General features: G+C 43.3%; 1 protein-coding gene across 1 annotated transcript in view; it reads left to right on the forward strand.

Annotated features, from left to right (window-relative positions):
• The window catches only part of UST (uronyl 2-sulfotransferase), a 302,623-nt gene that overhangs the window by 268,881 nt on the left and 16,801 nt on the right, over positions 1–16,941 (forward strand). The gene's annotated exons all lie outside the window — the stretch shown is intronic.

The following is a 16,941-nucleotide window of genomic DNA, read 5'->3' on the forward strand; positions in this document are numbered from 1 at the left end:
TATCCCCAATTTAATGTCCAATATAGACATGACAAATAAAGCAAGCGATCGCATTTCTAACCACACGGATTTATTTACAAACACTTACTCTACATGGCAACGTAAGGTTTCTAATGGGCGATGCTAAACAGACTCATCTACCAATCGAGACGCAGCATTTACGGTCGTTATGACAACCACTATGACCGCTGATTACAGGCACCGCCCGCTCTATGACACGCAGCGCTGGTTACCAACGTTACCAGCACGCCGGCGTATATCTCGGAACTACACGAGACCCCGTCCAGGGGCTCGCACTATGTGAACAGTCAGGATTGGACGGCGGACTCCGGACACGTTTCCGGAGGCGCGTCCAGCACGCACAGAGCTCATTGGAGCATAACACATTATCACTGCTACTTAAACCCATCGCGACTTTGATCTGATTGGCCCTGAGGAAGCTATCATCTGCGAAGCGCGTGCCGGCTAGCGGTGCGCAGGCAGATGTCTGCAACTTTTGTTATTTTTCATATTAATGTATTTTGATTTGTGTGTAGTCTCGGAGCTGCGCTAGTCTCTAGTCTCCCAACCTGTGCAACACTCTGGAGGCGGCTCCAAGTGTTTTGACACAGCTAGTCACACCGGTGGTACCTTTACCTAGGTCCTGCACTGGAACGTTTTCCAGATCAGAAGACCATACACACCGGGCGATCTGCAAATTGATGCAGAGTAAGTACCGCAGTGAGACAATATAGAGAGAGTTTTTCAGGAGCGAGTGAGACACCATGACAGTCCCCACAATGGTGCCGACTGCTGCATGTGTGTAAACTCCAGGAGGCGGCTCCACCTGAACGAACGCAGCTGAGACACCCTGGGGTGCCCAGTCATCCATACTGATCCTAGAGCGTTTTCACGCCGGATCTTAAACCTACACAGGGTGATCTCCTATTTTGTATCAGTGCACCCGATAGAGGGTTAATCAAGGATACTAATCCCACATATTTGCACTGATTAATTCGGCTCTAGAGCAAGAGGTCATTTAAACCTCCGCTCAGACACGCCGATTGATCTGTCAGATCTAAGGTCCAGACAGACCAGACGCACACTATCTAGTAAAAGCACTACATAACAACCCTGCAACATCTGCCTGCCACCTTGGTTTTAAAAATTGTGTGAACCCCACCCTTGTTTATGTTACATGTTGTCATTTTTTATCTCGCAGTTCTTAACGATTAAAATAATAAAAGTTAAATTTTATCTCTTATTTTGGTGCACCAAAAACAGGACATCTTCTCTCTCTTTTTGCGTATCAAATTCCATGTCCTAAGGTAGCACACCCCCAGCAGCCTATTATTGAAATAAATATTTGTATAAGGGGGTTCACCTCTCTATGACCAGAGGTCTTGTGCGACCAAACCCCCCCAAAAACCGTTATGTATATATACACACACACATACACACACACACACACACACACATTCAGGTCCATAAATAATCCTTTTACACAGTTAGGTATATTCAATGCGACCGGCAAAGGGGGTTAAATGGCGGGGATCATCAAAAACAAGCGATCCTTGCCGTTTAACCCTCGCGCTGGCCCCTCACCCTATTCAATGTTCCGTGGGAATCCTCGCTGTCAGAGGACGGTGAAGATTCCCCCAAACAGCGAGGCTCGCGTCTAATGCAGGTAGCCCACTGCATTTAGCCGCGAGCCTCGCTGTTTTAGCGGCAGCATACGCCATTTCCCCTTTGCTCCAAAAACCTAGCAAGGGGGAAATGGCGCATGCAGGGGGTCAGCTGAATACTGACCCTGCAAGCTGTGACAGCGAGCAGGCAGCACTGTTTGCTGTCACAGGTCGCAAAAAGCATTGAATACACCCAAGTGACTAAATGATTTCTGCAACACTATTTCATGAGGAGAGCTCCCGCACCAGCTTAGGTAGATACATTATGGACTGTCCTAACTCCACTGTTTTTATTAATTTGGGATTAGTACCTTTGTTAGTTTAGGTTCATGGAGGTGCTACCCTTGACTTTTAGTGAGATCCACAACCACACAAGAAAAGAAAGTATAGTAGGGTGCACTGGGCGTCCTTTCTGATATTAGATAAAATATAACCTTTAATGAATTTTTGCAGATAAAAAGGTGAAAGTTTTTTTTTAAATATAGAACGACAGATGTGATAAAGATAAGAAGATTAGAATAAGTGTTGTTTAACCCCTTCCCGACATTTGACGTATATATACGTCATGGCCGGGATGTACTTCCCGACACATGACGTATATATACGTCATGACTTCAAAGTGCCACTGCGTCTAGAGACGCAGTGACAGAGGGACGATGTCTGCTGTCCCTGACAGCAGACATGTCCCTGCATGCCCAGGCCCCCGTCGGCGATCGCTGTGATTGGCTGTTCAATGTGAACAGCCATTCGCAGCGTTTTCCTGTGTTACCGGCGAATCAGATGCTCGGTAACACAGGTGTCAATCACCGCCGGGTGTGAGGGGGCATGAGGGGGTCATCGGTGACGACGACACCTCACCCCACCTGCCCCCAAGGCTGTGATTGGTCCGTCGGACCGACGGACCAATCACAGCCAAGGCGTGCCATTTAAACTAACGGTGACTGCGCTGCAGACGCCATTCCGGTCTGGAATTGCGTGCAGAGCGGTCACCGGCCACTCTGTCGTGATATACATACCTGAACCTTGCCTGATACTTACCTGATCACCGCTGATCACCGCTGGTAGCGTGCTGCCAGCAGTTGGATGCTTCCTGGATCTTGTGACTTCCTGTGTCCTGCTGCTGCAGTGTCATAGAGTCACAGATCGTGAGAGATAGTGACAGATAGTGACAGAGAGTGACAGAGAGTAATAGAGAGTGATAGAGAGTGCTATATTTTGTGTCTGCTGCACCCCTTTTGTGCTGATCAGTATATCTGTGCTGATCAGCAACTTTTTGGTTTTTTTTTTTTTTATATATATACCTGTCAGTTGCACCAAAGGTTGTGCTGCCTGTGCAACTGACTGCTGCCCCCCCTTTTGTGCTGATCAGTTTAAATTAATTAACTGATCAGCAACTTTTTGGGGGTCCAGGTTTTTTTTTTTATATATACCCTGTCAGGTTGCACCCACAGTTGTCTGCCTGCTGCCCCTCACTGCTAATCAGTGTCGCATCACTGCATCACTGATCTGCAGTTTTTTTTGGGGGGGGGGGATTGCAGTGGGGTTTTGTTTTTACACCCACGTTGCTTTTGTGGGTGCTTTTGTGGGTGTCCTGTGGCCGCTGATCAGTGACGTACATCACTGAACAGCATTTTTGGCACAGGGTTGATATCATTTTTTTTCTGCAGTTTTTTTAAATTGTTTTTTTTTTTGGAGAGTGCTGTGGTTTATTACACCCACGTTGCTTTTGTGGGTGTCCTGTGGCCGCTGATCAGTGACGTACATCACTGAACAGCATTTTTGGCACAGGGTTGATATAATTTTTTTTCTGCAGTTTTTTTAAATTGTTTTTTTTTTGGAGAGTGCTGTGGTATTTTTTTTTTTTTTAAATTGTTTTTACACCTGTTGCCTTTGAGCGCTGTTCAGTGACGGACGTTACTGACCAACATCTGTGCTCAATTTTTGGCGCAGGACCTTTTTTTTTTTTTTTTAACCCCTTCAATTTTTTTTTATTTTTTTTTGGGATCAAATTCCTGTATAAAGTATTTTTTTTTCTGCACTACATACACACTACACACTACATACCCCCCGTGTTGAAATAAAGTTTGTACCCCCCCCACACTATACACGTGTTGAAACATTACACTTACAGAAACACAAAAATAAAAATGGCATCCCAAATGTCATCCCAAATGTCATCCCAGTCATCCAGAAGAATGTATTCAGCGGAGGAGGCATATGCCATGCTTGCCTCTGACTCTGACACAGCCAGTGATGCAAGCGGGGAATTTGAAGGATTCGTCTTAAGCTCCTCTTCCTCCTCTAGTGATGAGGGACCCCCTCAAAGACGCCCCCGTAGAGCAGCTGAGAACCCCCCCCCCCAAATGATTGATCCCGTATGGACCCCACCACCAGACAATTTTGAGCCCCAGGTTCCTGAGTTTTTGGCCATCCCAGGAATCCAATTTGATTCAACAGGTCTCAGAGAAATTGACTTTTTCAAATTATTTTTCTCTGATGATTTTATAAATTTAATGGTGGACCAAAGTAATTTATATGCCCAGCAGTTTATTGCTCAAAACCCCACATCATCATTTGCTAGGTGGACCCCTGTAGATGCAGTAGAGATGATGACGTTTTGGGGTCTGGTGTTACATATGGGCATAGTAAAAAAGCCAGAAATTAGGCAATATTGGAGTACAGATGTTCTGTACAGCACCCCACTTTACCGTATGGCCATGACTCGGACTCGTTTTGAGATAATCCTTAAATTTTTACATTACACCGATAATGCACAGTGCCCACCCAGAGATGATCCCACCTTTGACCGGCTATTCAAAGTCAGGCCGGTCATTGATCATTTCAGTGCCAAATTTGCAGAGATGTACATCCCTGAAAAATTTATTTGTATCGACGAGTCCCTTATACATTTTAAAGGAAGGGTTAAATTCCGCCAGTACCTTCCCAGTAAGAGGGCAAGGTATGGCATAAAAATGTATAAACTGTGTGAAAGCACCTCAGGGTACACCCACAGGTTTAGGGTATATGAAGGGAAGGATTCAAGAATTGAACCGCCAGAATGCCCCCCCTCCCTCGTAGGTGGTAGTGGAAAAATTGTCTTGGATTTAGTGCACCCCTTCCTGGATAAAGGTTATCACCTCTATGTGGATAACTTTTACACTAGCATCCCCCTGTTTAAGGCCCTTGGTTCAAGAGGTACAGCAGCTTGCGGTACTGTGCGCAAGAACCAAAGAGGCCTCCCAAAAACGCACATTGCCCAAGTACTGAGAAGGGGTGAAAGCAGGGGAATATGCACCGAAAATATGTTGTTGGTCAAATATAAGGACAAGAGGGATGTCCTTATACTGACAACAATTCATGGAGACAGTACCACCTCCATCCCTGTACGAGGTACCAGTACCCACACCTCAAAACCTAATTGTATCCTAGATTACAATAAGTACATGGGCGGAGTGGATCTTTCAGATCAGGTACTGAAGCCGTACAGTCCCCTGCGGAAAACAAAAATCTGGTACAAGAAGCTGGCCGTGTATATCATCCAGATGGCACTGTATAACGCTTACGTGCTATTCCGTTCTACCAGCCAGAGGGGGACATTTATGCACTTTCAAGAGGAAGTCATAAAGGGCCTAATATTTGGGAACCAGCAGGCAGAGGGCCCCAGTACTTCTAGTACTGGCCCCCGTATTGTACCAGGGCAGCATTTTCCTAACTAAATCCCCTCCACTGCAAGAAAGGGCAGGACACAAAAAAGGTGCAAAGTTTGCTATAAAAAGGGAATAAGAAAGGATACTATTTTCCACTGTGAAACTTGCCCCGACAAACCCGGCCTATGTATAAAGGAGTGTTTTAAAATATACCACACATCTATGGATTATTAGGTTCATCATTTCACCGTGCTTCGGGGGTCTTGCTAATGCGACATAGCACCCACACACATTCCACCAGAATCTAAGCTGCAAAATCCAAAAATCACTCCTTCCCTTCTGAGTCCTGCCATGCACCCAAATGGTATTTTTTGGTCACATGTGAGGCATTGCTGTACTCGGGAGAAATTGGGGCACAGATTTTGGGGTGCTTTGTCTCCTTCATTCCTTGTGAAAATGACAAATTTGGAGCCAGAACTGCATTTTTGTGTAAAAAATGTAATTTTTCATTTGCACAGCCCAGTTGTATCAAAATTGGTGAAACCCCTGGGGGTTTGAAATGTACACTATACCCCTAGATGAATTCCCTGAGGGGTGTAGTTTGCAAAATGGGGTCACTTGTGGGGGGCTTCCACTGTATTGGTGCTTCGGGGGTCTTGCTAATGCGACATAGCACCCACCAACATTCCACCAGAATCTGAGCTGCAAAATCCAAAAATCACTCCTTCCCTTCTGAGTGCTGCCATGCACCCAAATGGTATTTTTTGGTCACATGTGAGGCATTGCCGTACTCGGGAGAAATTGGGGCACAGATTTTGGGGTGCTTTGTCTCCTTCATTCCTTGTGAAAATGACAAATTTGGAGCCAGAACTGCATTTTTGTGTAAAAAATGTAATTTTTCATTTGCACAGCCCAGTTGTATCAAAATTGGTGAAACCCCTGGGGGTTTGAAATGTACACTATACCCCTAGATGAATTCCCTGAGGGGTGTAGTTTGCAAAATGGGGTCACTTGTGGGGGGTTCCACTGTATTGGTGCTTCGGGGGTCTTGCTAATGCGACATAGCACCCACCAACATTCCACCAGAATCTGAGCTGCAAAATCCAAAAATCACTCCTTCCCTTCTGAGTCCTGCCATGCACCCAAATGGTATTTTTTGGTCACATGTGAGGCAATGCCGTACTCGGGAGAAATTGGGGCACAGATTTTGGGGTGCTTTGTCTCCTTCATTCCTTGTAAAAATGACAAATTTGGAGCCAGAACTGCATTTTTGTGTAAAAAATGTAATTTTTCATTTGCACAGCCCAGTTGTATCAAAATTGGTGAAACCCCTGGGGGTTTGAAATGTACACTATACCCCTAGATGAATTCCCTGAGGGGTGTAGTTTGCAAAATGGGGTCACTTGTGGGGGGGTTCCACTGTATTGGTGCTTCGGGGGTCTTGCTAATGCGACATAGCACCCACCAACATTCCACCAGAATCTGAGCTGCAAAATCCAAAAATCACTCCTTCCCTTCTGAGTCCTGCCATGCACCCAAATGGTATTTTTTGGTCACATGTGAGGCATTGTCGTACTCGGGAGAAATTGGGGCACAGATTTTGGGGTGCTTTGTCTCCTTCATTCCTTGTGAAAATGACAAATTTGGAGCCAGAACTGCATTTTTGTGTAAAAAATGTAATTTTTCATTTGCACAGCCCAGTTGTATCAAAATTGGTGAAACCCCTGGGGGTTTGAAATGTACACTATACCCCTAGATGAATTCCCTGAGGGGTGTAGTTTGCAAAATGGGGTCACTTGTGGGGGGGTTCCTAACTTTTAGCATCTTATGGTGCCTAGAAACCTACATGGTGCCTAAAAAATAATCTCATAAAAAGGAGGCTCCAAAATCAAGTAGGTGCTCCTTCTATTATGAAGCCTGTGGTTTGGTCAACGTGCACACTAGGGCCACATATAGGATATTTATGAAAACAAAAGAATTGGGGGAATCAATTTTTAGTCACATTTCTCTAGTAAAATCTACTGTGTTCCTTAGAAAAATGTATTAAAATTGCAAATCTGCAAAAAAAATGAAATTTTGAAATTTCACCTACACTTTGTTTTAATTCCTGTGAAACACCTAAAGGGTTAACAAACTTCCAAAATGCTGTTTTGAATACTGTGAGGAGTGCAGTTTTTGAAATGGCATCATTTATGGGGGTGTCTCACATACAAGTCCCTCAAAGTCACATCAGAACTGAACTGGTCCCTAAAAAAATCAGTGTTTGAAATTTTCTTGAAAATTTGAGAATTTGCTATTCATATTTTAAGCCTCCTAGTGTCCAAAAAAATTAAAAGGATGTTGAAATAATGATGGAAACATAAAGTAGACATATGGTCTATGTTAGTTATTAACTATTTTGAGTGGTATGATTATTTGTCTCACAAGCAGAAAATGTAACATTTTGAAAATTGCTAAATTTTCCATTTTTTTACGACATTTTGGTATTTTTCACAAAAAAACACAGACTGTATCGACCCAAATTTACCACTAACTTGAAGTACAATGTGTCACGAGAAAACAATCTCAAAATCACTGGGATAAGTAAAAGCAAAAAAAAGTTATCCCCACTTAAGTGATACCTGTCAGATTTGAAAAAAAGGGCTCTGTTAGGAAGGCAAAAACAGGCTGCGGCGGGAAGGGGTTAAAATAATGTCGGACCACTTTCTAATTAAATCCTCTATTTGCAGGGATATGATGTCCCTGTGTGTTTTTGTATATTGCTATCAGAGAAATCAATAAATATATGATGTGCACCACTCTTCTCCGTGTGTCTCTGATGTTTTATATTCTTTTGTAGTCAGTGCAATTTTAATTCAGGCACAGAGATAGTGCATGTCACTCTGTTATTATTATGTTACCAATGTATCTTTAAGGAGTTTACAAATGTATCGGTTTTTGTGGAATTGTACAATTTTACATTAGCATACACACCATACAATCTTTTGATTGGTTATACAATTTCTTGCAGACATTGTTAATTAATTTAATATAGAGCTCTGCAGTATGTAGCTTTTTGGTGTTTATAATGAATTTCCACAAAAATGGAAACTGGTTTAGCAGTGTAAATGATTGCCGCTTTAAAAAAACTGGAGATTTCTCACCAAATCTCTCACTTTCTGAAATCTCTCAACCTATTAAATCTCACCCAATATCTCTTGATTTGTGTCCACTGTCCCCATTTCCTGCTGCAGTTATTAAGAATCAAAATCCAGGATTTGTATTTATACCCCCCCCCCCCCTTAAATCAAACTAAGTTATTTAACATAGTTGGTTTAAAGAGTTACATATTAAAATGTCTATGCTCAGATTTATTTTATAATTAATCAAATGAATATTACACAGTAATAGAATACAATTGTGATTTATTACATTTTTGCATTTTTGTTAAGGGTTTCCATATTTCCTAGGAATACTGAGGGTTATTTCAGAATTACTCAAATAGTTTTCTGTATAAAGTGCATACTGGGCAATATTTTAAACAATATGAATTATATCGTCATAACAAATTTTTTTGTACATATGATCCGAAGTGTACACACTATATCGTTAACGATGTGCACTCTTGTGAGTTGTTAGCTATGTCCTTTGTTGTGTGTGCTTAATCTGAGGATATCGTCAATGACCGCTGTACTCCTGGATGGGGCCACTGACTGTATAGTTTGTAGAATCGCTTAGTGTGAATGCACAATATTGTCTGTCAGGGAGTTCAAGGGAAATCTTGAGTGACATTGTATCATTTGTAATGTCGTCTAAAGTCTTTCCAGCTTAAGTGTAGTGACATATTATGCTCTCTGATTCCACAAAATTAGGGTACAGTAAAGGTTTTAAACAACAAGTGTATATTTTGCACTCATCTTGGCAATATATGAAATACTGCTACTGTATTTTTGATGCTATATAGCTGTTTAAAAAAATGCTATAAATTAGTAACTGAAAATGCTGTGGCGTTTGCAGGGTGCAGCAGGAGTGGCATTTTTCATCGCTCTTCAAATGGGGAGTATTTTGCTGGACCCAGCTGTCTGGATCTGACATCTAGAGTAAGTAAGCTTCAGCTTACGGAGGATGAAAGCTGCTAGGAAACATTGCAAATCATGGCTGTTGCTGGTGACACTGAGAGGGGGCACAGGTACTAAATACCCAAATTTATGCCAGCTATCATTGTCCTATCCCCACAGCAGGGACAACGCTAGCCCTGCTGCGTTCTGGGCTGGAGATCTTGTGATAATAGCGAGATCTTGCGCATGCCCAGAGAGCTGGCTGGGGGAGAGTGGGATTTTTCATACAATGCGCATGCACTGCGGGGGCGCCGATAAGCAAGCCATGGGTGCTGGACATAACGACTCTCATTATCGGTGGAGGAGTGTTAATATATCAGCCTGTATTGGATGCTTGCTTCTCGTTTTGCAGGAGAAGCAGGAACCGTTATTTTTAAACGTAAAAGCCATATTAATACATTGAAAGTACAGACTCTGGCATCTTTCCAGAAATCTCTAGGAAGATGGCATCGGCTGAGGAGTTAGGACCCATTTCACAAAGGTAGGAAGCCACCTGCCTCTGCAATTTTTGCATTATATTATTTTTAGAAGTACAGCCTCACCTCTGTTCATTACCAGGGACCTAAGTGGCTCTCTACACTAATGTCAATTGTCTGTGATGGTGATCTGCGACTGTGTTATCAGACGCAGCACTCTCGCAAATGCATGCAGGAGGCATTTATCTCCTTCAGCTGCCTCTTGCTGAATTCAAATTTTAATTACATGGAATTGCACAGCCCAGTGATTCCTGGAGTGCCGTGAGGCTCATGCAGAGGTGCCTCAGGTTGGTGGCCTGAGACCAAATACAATTATTAATGGTCAAAGTAACAGGCAAAACCAGTGCTAATGGTTGCCACTTATAAAACATGCGAACAATGAGAAGCACAACTGTACACCAACATATAACTAAACCTATAGGAAGATAAGTATGCATAATTTAGTTAATTGATTTTTTTTTTTACAAATTTATTAATAAGAAATTTACTGCTGTTTCCTTTTGGTTGGCAATTCCTTGCAAACATACAATTAGGCCCTTGCATAGAAACATAGGGCAGTATTCAATGAGGCTGATTCGCCATGTTCTACGGCGAATTTGTGCTATTTTCGTGCTGTAAGGTGATTTTTTTGTACTAAAAAAGTTAATCACCCTATTCAATGCCCAGATGGCGAATACATTTCAAGGTTATTATCACCTTGCTTCGCCGTGTAGCAATCGCTATTTTTTTTTATGGTGAAGTGGAATGTGAACTTTTAAATTAAAGGGTTTTTTTTAAATGTGGTGTCAGTAATTTTATTATGTGAAGGGGCATGCTATTTTTATTCATGTGCTTACTGCACATGAATATATATTTAATTTCTAATTAATTTATTTTTTTTAATTTTTTTTATACACATTGGCCAGCAGGGGGCCGGGAGCCGAGAGCCGCTCGTTATATATTCATATATTCACTGCTCCTGCTGGCCGGACCTGTGACCTCCTCCTCCCTGCAATGTAATCAACTTCAGGGTGCAGGGAGGAGGAGAGGCCGCCCAGCAGCAGCATCCAGGCCGGGTAAGGGGGGAACCGCCGGGACCCACTGCACATAGAAGTGCTAGCCGGTCCCCAGCTAGCTCTCCCGGGGGGGCCTCCTCCCCCACCACATACATTCTGGAGCAGGCAGGGAGACTTCCATCTCCCTGTCTGCCACCGTCCCCTGGCTCCCTGCGGCGGAGAATCGCCATCAGGGGCAACGAGCCCCTGCGACGTTGAATACGGGGACAGCAGGGGGACAGCGAGGCCCCGGAACACGGCGACTGTGCAGCGAATCCTAAACAGGATTCGCTGCACATCGCCATAAAACTCATTGAATACTGCCCATAGAATTTGACGGCACATAAGAATCAGTAGGTCCATCTCTGCCCCCATGTGAACAGTTCTCAGCCAATCTGGGCCAGCTATTTGTAGCAGCTAATCCCTTCCAGCAGGTATAAAGGGATCAGTCCAAGAAGTCTCAAGCTGCCAGTGCAACATAGGCCGAAGGAATCTTTATTCCCTTTTAACCATATTTTACCCTTAAACCCTATTTAATCTTTATTCCTTTGTAAGTATGTCCTTATGTCTATCCCATGCATGTCTAGAATTCTACTGTCAGCCTCTACCACCTCTGATGGGAGGTGTGGGTATAAGTCAATGGGTCGACCACTGAAGGTTGACAGGCCATAGGCCGACACAGACAAAAGGTTGACAGGGTCAAAAGGTCAACACAATCATTAGGTAGATATTGGGAAGGTCAACAGTCAAAAGCATCTAAACTTGGTATGTACTTATACACTATATGCAATGTATGCAGATGGAGCCAGGCTCATCTAGCTGTCTCTGGATAGCCATGGTGAGCCATGCTGAGCCAAGGCCTATTACTCACTTAATCCTATTAAAGGGCTAGATGAGGATGGCTCCATCTGTACTCAACAGTTAAAACTTAGCCAGATTCCATGCAAGTCCTTTTACATACAGTACAGTCTACCCTATCCTACACATTTCCCTGTTACCACCATTGTCATTCTGTATTATCCTCCCAGTGGCGTTAGTTTGTCCCAGTCGCCCGGAGGAAAGATGATTGTTGGTGCCCCCGATAGGTAGATAGATAGATATGTGAATAGATTATGCCAGCGCTGCAATTACCACAAAGTATGGCTGTGAGAGTGGAGGTTAGGGGATAAGTTAGGGTAAGGCTGCAGGAGGGAAGAAGTTAGGGGATAGTTTAGAGTAAGGCTGCTGGATGGGATAAGTTAGGGTAAGGCTGCAGGAGGGAAGAAGTTAGGGGATAGTTTAGGGTAAGGCTGCAGGAAGGGAGGTTAGGAGAGAGGTTAGGGTAGGCTGCAGGAGGGGAGAGGTTAAGATAAGGTTGCAGGAGAGGAGGCTAGGATTAGGGGAGAGGTTAGATAGGGTGCAGGAGGAAAGAGGTTAGGGGATAGGTTAGGGTAAGGCTGCTGGAAGGGAGGTTAAGAGAGAGGTTATGGTAAGGCTGCAGGAGTCAGTAGCCCACTCCCTGCTCCTCCCCTGCTTTGTATGAACTCCATTACTTGTGTAATCTCACTGACCTGTGTGAGCCATAGGCAGGGGAAGTGATGGGGAAGCAGCTCCTGCCTGTGGCTGGTGGTAGCTGCTCACAGTGTTGGGTCTCCTCCTGTGCCTGCAGGGTGCTGGCTGCTGGAAGCTGCATTGGGTGCTGTGTGCTGGCTGGGGGGGTCCCATTTACTGCTGCTGCTGAATATGTCCAGAGGACAGAGGAGCATGGGCTGGGCTCTCCTCCAATCAGAGCTCAGCACATGCTTGCTCCTCTGACCCCACTGCAGTGCCTCCTGGGATTTTTTTACCCAGTAGTTCACTGCAGATTACTGTGTGCTGCCCCGACCTCCCGGTGGCTGCAGCAGAGGTAATCGCAGGCAGAAGATGATTCCCTCCTGCTCCTCTACTTCAGGAGGGAGGGAGGCAGGGGCTACTGCTGGCCTGTGAGTAGAGTGGAGCCGGAGACAGTGGAGGAGATGTGCCCCCTCCGGAGCAAACGCCCGGCGGCAGGTGACTCCATTGCCTCCGGCAGTTCCGCCACTGTATCCTCCCTTTATCACAACAGCAGTAGCTTCTTGCTACTGTTGACACACAAAGTCAGCATTGGGTGGGGGCAATTTTATTTTTTTTGCCTCTGGAGGACTGGGACGAATTTGCGCCACTGCCTCCAAAGACCAACATACTGTATATACATATGTGGCCAATACATTTTTCCAGCTTTTGGTATTTATGTAATATCTGGGCGCCCGATTTTTTCATCGCAATATAGTGGCATACAATTCATGCGATGCTATTTTTTTTTGTAAAGACACAATTTTTTTATTGTATAGTCACCCATGGGTGATTTCATACCCCCACTATCCAACTACGCATGGAGTTGATTTTATATAGTGTGGCGAGCGCAGCGAGCCACCGTGCCCGAAGCGTGGCGAGCAGCTGCAGAATACATATAAAGTAATCCGCGTCCCCTCGCGGGGCTCGCTGCGCTCACCACGCTTCGGACTTGGTGGCTCACTGCGCTCTCCACACTATATAAAATCAACTCCATGCGTAGTTGGATAGTGGGGGTATGAAATCACACATGGTTGACTATGCAATTAAAAATCGGGTCTTTACAATGAAAAATCGCATGCCTTAAGTAGTGGCATGCAATGAAAGAATCGGGCACCCAGATAATACATAAGTACCCAGCTTTTTGCCATTTACATATAAAAAGAAATTCTGTTCAATAAAATGTACATTTTTTTTGTTATTATAGATCTCTGAAACTAGAAATTCATCCATTAATAGGTTAACTTCCCTTGCTGTACTCAAATTAATGAAATATATATATATATCTGCCAATTATAAACCTTAACAGTTCCCAGCCATTAACCCATTCAGTGGCTGGATTTATACAAAATTCAAAAGTGATGTATTCCTTGAAATTTTCCTGGGTGTCCAGTGTCAACAGTGCATTTCCGGGCATACAGTAAGGCTTGCGGCTTGCTTATGCATTCCTTGTCTTTTAAAGAAGTACACAAAAACACATTTTACACCAGAAAAGTAGAATCCCTGCTTTCCAGTGTAGTCGGAACTCCTTGCTTTATACATCTAAGTAATTACAAATTATCAGAGTAATTAATAACTAAGTAATTATTAATTATCAGAGCTAGTATCCGATGACACTAAGAGGATACCTCTTAGTGTCATCTGATACTAGCTCTGATAATTTAAATGCTTCATGTTGCAGCAAGTACAGAAGAAGAGAAAATTCTTTGGGAAGTGCAAGTTTTAATGAAAGAGGAAAAATCCATTATCTGTTACATGTATAACGCTTTCAGTAAATTTTAAATAAAATTAAACGCATTCTGAAGCAGAATTTTGTTTTTAGTATGGTCAGTTCTGTGCTGCATATGCATGCATCCACGGAAGGTTCATTGTTGTAAAATGTACTTATATTTCATTACTGACCAGGTACATAATAAAATATAAACCAAATCTCAGTGTTACACACAATCTTAAATATACTCACTACAGTATGAATTGTTTGCTAATCTTATTGAAAAGCGTTTTTTCAAGAGTACACATATAAAAGTATCAGTAAGCATGTTCTGATATGAAATGTAGTGCTTCTAGGTCTGAAGAGGCAGTATCGCACATAAGCTGCATGGATGCACCAATTGTAGGTAGGCCTTTGAAGAAAGAGCAAAACAATTTCATTATTTGTGAATGGCAACCTACTGACCTCTTGTGGTAGCTTATAGGAATTAATTTGTTACTTGAACATCACAGAAAAATGGTCTGAAAAAAATGAAACAATGTAATTTGTGACCAACATGGCACCCCATAACTTGATTAGAAAAGAGGCCGGGATTTGGGAAGGTGGCCAACTCCAAATTCAGGAGTTTCTTGGATACTCCTGTAGGCAAGAGTTAATAATGGGGGTGCTCTTGTCTCCCTACTATGAATAAAACTTGACCATTATGAACCCATTGATGTAATGCTGAGTTTAAATGAGGCGCAACAATTTTTGCTTGTAGTTTTATGTGTTCATTCATTCATTTATGTGTTTATTCAGCAGTGATATGAGTCTGAATCTTTTTCATTGACAGGGAGTAATTCTATATTTAAATGTGTTAAATTTATATTCTGTGTATATATGGATAATATAGGGTATATTAAGATGGGAAGGGGCCCTGTAAGTCAGTGAAAGAGACCCTGGGCGTGATTATTTAGTAGTGTCGTGCAGTGGGGTGAGGCACAGCCTTTCCTGTCATACTAACATATACGCCAAAGTTTTGAGCTTATAAAGTATGTAAAAAAATACAAAGAATATATTTAAAAAATCTTATTGTTATTCTAATAATTTTTATAGTCAAAACTCTGGAGTAAAAAGTCTATGGCAGGTGAGGCAGTGCATCACCTAGCTACCTTTTCTGCACATCTATTATCAAAACTCAGCGAATCTCCGGCAGTATATACTGCTGCACATGTGTATAATGCTGGCATGTACCCCATGGCTCATATATTGTGTGCAAAGCTGGCTCTGGTACTTGCCAGGGACTCCTCAGCCACTTACCTCACCGCACGTCCAATGTCTAATTGGCGATTTTTTGGGCTGCAAATTGCAAATGTAATAGGGTGAATGATAATGTGCATTGACAGCGGGGTGAGCCGGGTCCTCTCGCACTGCCAAAATCTGCTGCAAAAAGTGCGATTTTTACCGCAATTCGCACCTTATACACGTTTGATTTTTGGAAAACCTACGAATTCGGATGTTTTTGACCAAAATATTGCAGATGTCTATAACATTGCACCCTATTACATTTCACCCCCCATGTATTATACTGATAGCAGAATGGAGCAGACATTTTGAAGCTAGGCCATTGTCTGTGACAGAGGCTCCAGTCTGGGGTGAATGTCACAGAGGGTTTCTACAATGAAGAAAGGGGTTACTTGCTGGTAATTTTCTTTACAAACCAAATGGCGTTGTTGCAGTTGCATAAATGGCCAAAATTATGAGCCAACCCACCAAATGTCAAGGTAAGCTCATCAGGTTGGTCCCTAGCAATCGAGGGGTTCACATCCAGGGCACATGGTACCCCCAAACCACCCTTGTGCACCACAAAAAAAAAGGATAGTAGTGAAGTATCAGAATGTTAAATTAAGTGGAAGCAGATGCTCAGTGTTATAAGTGTTCAAAGAGTGAAAAATAGAAGTGTGAAAGTGTAACATAAATAAAACACAAAACAGAGTGATATCAATGCTAAAATAAATGTAAAATTGTGGTGCCACAAAGCAGCCCAGCCAGAGCAGTCCAATGCACCCCATGCCCCAAAAATTGACTCCACGCCTGACTTGCTATTATAAACGCTCACCCCTGTGAACAGTTCTCAGCCAATCTGGGCCAGCTAGCTGTTCAATTTTTTGTAGCAGCCAATCCCTTCCAGCAGGTACAAAGGGATCAGTCCAAGAAGTCTCAAGCTGCCAGTGCAACATCTTAAGGCCCCGATACACTACCGGTAGTCTGATTTGGGCCGATTTGACCACATGGAATGTGTTTGACATCAGCTCCGATGCCCGGTCCCGTACTGACTGGATTTGATCCTGTAAGCAGGTCCGACCTACGAATAGGACCCACCTCCTGGTGGTGGGGAACAGGGTCGCATGCGATACATCGCATGGGAAAGGACCGCATGCAATGTATTACATGCAATCCTGACACACAGGACCTCAAAGGGAGTCAGACGGCCATCCTCTGCTGCGATAAATAGAGTCTATGTGCTAGTTTCCTGTGCTCTTTAGAGTTTTCTTTCTGCACCAGCTAATATGGAGAGTTTTCTGAGTTTCCAAGTTGTTTCAATTCAGTCTACACAGTGTTGTTGTGGGTGTTCCCTGCAATCTGGTCTCAGCTTCCCAATAATTTGAACCTGTTTTACCTTTTTGGCAAAGGTTATCTAGCCTCAGTCTGATCTATTAATGGTCTGTTTCAGCCACAGTTCATTCTGGTAGCAGTCTGTTCC

The sequence above is a fragment of the Crinia signifera genome, chromosome 3 (assembly GCF_055691185.1).
Source record: "Crinia signifera chromosome 3, ASM5569118v1, whole genome shotgun sequence".
Lineage (NCBI taxonomy): Eukaryota > Metazoa > Chordata > Amphibia > Anura > Myobatrachidae > Crinia > Crinia signifera.